The following is a 3225-nucleotide window of genomic DNA, read 5'->3' on the forward strand; positions in this document are numbered from 1 at the left end:
AAGGTGAGGGCCCATGGTGTTTGAGGTGAGCTACTGGTATGGATTGAGGATTGGCTGTCTGACAGAAGGCAGAGAGTTGGGATAAAAGGTTCTTTTTCAGAATGTCAGCTAGTGACAAGTGGTGTCCCGCAGGGTTCAGTGTTGGGGTCGCAGCTGTTCACATTATATATTAATGATCTGGATGAAGGGACTGGGGGCATTCTGGCAAAGTTTGCTGATGATACAAAGTTAGGTGGACAGGCAGGTAGTACTGAGGAAGTGGGGTGGCTGCAGAAGGAACTAGACAGTTTGGAGGAGTGGTCCAGGAAATGGCTGATGGAATTCAATGTGAGCAAATGCGAGGTCTTGCACTTTGGAAAAAAGAATAGAAGCATGGACTACTTTCTAAATGATGAGAAAATTTGTAAAGCCAACCTTCAGAGGGATCTGGGAGTGCTACTTGAGGAATCTCTGCAGGTTGAGTCCGTGATTAAGAAAGCGAATGCAATGTTGTCAATTATCTCAAGAGGGTTGGAATATAAAAGCACCGTTGTGCTGCTGAGACTTGATAAAGCTCTGGTTAGGCCCCATTTGGAGTACTGTGTCCAGTTTTGGTCCCCACACCTCAGGAAGGACATACTGGCACTGGAGCGTGTCCAGCGGAGATTCACACAGATGATCCCTGGAATGGTAGGTCTAACATATGAGGAACGGCTGAGGATCCTGGGATTGTATTCATTGGAGTTTAGAAGATTAAGGGGAGATCTAATAGAAACTTACAAGATAATACAAGGCTTGGAGAGGGTGGACGCTAGGAAATTGTTCCTGTTAGGCGAGGAGACTAGGTCCCGTGGACACAGCCTTAGAATTAGAGGGGGTAAATTCAGAACAGAAATGCAGAGACATTTCTTCAGCCAGAGAGTGGTGGGCCTGTGGAATTCATTGCCACAGAGTGCAATGGAGGCTGGGACGTCTCTTTCTCTCTCTCTCTCTTTCTCTCTCTCTCACTCACACAAACACACATATACATCTACGTTTGTGAGGTGAAATTGTACTTGCAGAATTACATTTTACTTTGCTCAATAACTGCATGAATCCTTGTAAGATTCTGTAAATCCATTTTTTAGATTAGAATCAGTCTGACCATTATTAAAAATCACACAACACCAGGTTATAGTCCAACAGGTTTAATTGGAAGCATACTAGCTTTCGGAGCGACGCTCCTTCATCAGGTGATTGTGGAGGGCTCGATCGTAACACAGAATTTATAGCAAACGTTTGCAGTGTGATGTAACTGAAATTATACATTGAAAAAGTATTTGTCTGTTAAGCCTTTCATCTGTTAGAATACAGTGATAGTTTCACTTCTTTCATGTGTAAATCACAAAACCCTTTTTTTAAAAGTTGCATTATCGTTGAAAGGCTTAACAGACAATCAATTTTTCAATGTATAATTTCAGTTGCATCACACTGTAAATTTTTCCTATAAATTCTGTGTGTTACAATCGAGCCCTCCACAATCACCTGATGAAGGAGCGTCGCTCCGAAAGCTAGTGTGCTTCCAATTAAACCTGTTGGACTATAACCTGGTGTTGTGTGATTTTTAGCTTTGTCCACCCCAGTCCAACACCGGCATCTCCGAATCTTGTTCAAGAAGGGCAGTATAGATGACCCAGGTAATTATAGACCAGTGAGCCTTACTTTTGTTGTAGGAAAGGTTTTGGAAAGGATTATAAGAGATAAGATTTTGTAATCATCTGGCAAGCAACAATTTGATTTCAGATAGTCAACATGGTTTCATGTCTCACAAACCTCATTGAATTTTTTGAGGAGGTGACCAAGCATGTTGATGAGGGTAAGGCAGTTGACGTGGTTTACATAGACTTCAGTAAAGCCTTTGATAAGGTTCCACATGGTAGGCTGATGGAGAAAATGCAGAGGAATTGAGGGTGATTTAGCAGTTTGGATTAGAAACTGGCTTTCTGAAAGAAGGCAGCAAATGGTGAATGATGGAAAATATTCAGTCTGGAGTCCACTTGCTAGTGGTGTGCCACAAGAATCTGTTTTGGGACCACTACTGTATGTTACTTTTATAAATGACTTAGACGCAGGGATAAGTGGATGGATTAGTAAATTTGCAGATGACACTAAAGTAGGGGGCGGCACGGTGGCACAGTGGGGCGGCACGGTGGCACAGTGGTTAGCACTGCTGCCTCACAGCACCAGAGACCCGGGTTCAATTCCCGCCTCAGGCGACTGACTGTGTGGAGTTTGCACATTCTCCCCGTGTCTGCGTGGGTTTCCTCTGGGTGCTCCGGTTTCCTCCCACAGTCCAAAGATGTGCAGGTCAGGTAAATTGGCCATGCTAAATTGCCCGTAGTGTTAGGTAAGGGGTAAATGCAGGGGTATGGGTGGGTTGCGCTTCGGCGGGGCGGTGTGGACTTGTTGGGCCGAAGGGACTGTTTCCACACTGTAATCTAATCTAATCTAATCTAGGTGTAGTAGAGATCAGTTTGGAAGAATGTTACAGGTTACAGGGGATTTGGATAAACTGCAGGATTGGGCTGAGAGGTGGCAAACGGAGTTCAATGCAGCTAAATGTGAGGTGATGCACTTTGGAAAGAATAACAGGAAGGCAGAGTACTGGGTCAATGAAAAGATTCTTGGTAGTGTGGATGTGCAGAGGGATCTTGGTGTCCATGTACATAGATCCCTGAAAGTTGCCACCCAGGTGGATAGTGCTGTTAAGGAGGCATACAGTGTGTTAGGTTTCATTGATAGAGGGATTGAGTTCCGGAGCCGTAATATTATGCTGCAACTATACAAAACACAGGTGCGGCCACATTTGGAATTTTGTGTACAGTTCTGGTTGCCATATTCCGGGAAGGATATGGAAGCATTGGAAAAGGTGCTTAAGAGATTTATCAGGATATTGCCTGGTCTGGAGGGAAGGTCTTATGAGGAAAGGCTGAGAGACTTGCGTCTGTTCTCATTGGAAAGAAGAAGGCGAAGAGGGGATTTGATAGAGACATACAAGATGATCAGAGGATTAGATAGGGTAGACAGTGAAAGTCTTTTTCCTAGGATGATGATGTCAGCTTGTACGAGGGGGCATAACTACAAATTGAGGGGCGATAGATTTAAGACAGATGTCAGAGGCAGGTTCTTCACACAGAGAGTGGTAAGGGCGTGGAATGTCCTACCTGCCAATGTAGTTAACTCAGCCACATTAGGGAGATTTAAACA

This window comes from Chiloscyllium plagiosum, chromosome 3 (assembly GCF_004010195.1).
Source record: "Chiloscyllium plagiosum isolate BGI_BamShark_2017 chromosome 3, ASM401019v2, whole genome shotgun sequence".
In the NCBI taxonomy this organism is placed as follows: domain Eukaryota; kingdom Metazoa; phylum Chordata; class Chondrichthyes; order Orectolobiformes; family Hemiscylliidae; genus Chiloscyllium; species Chiloscyllium plagiosum.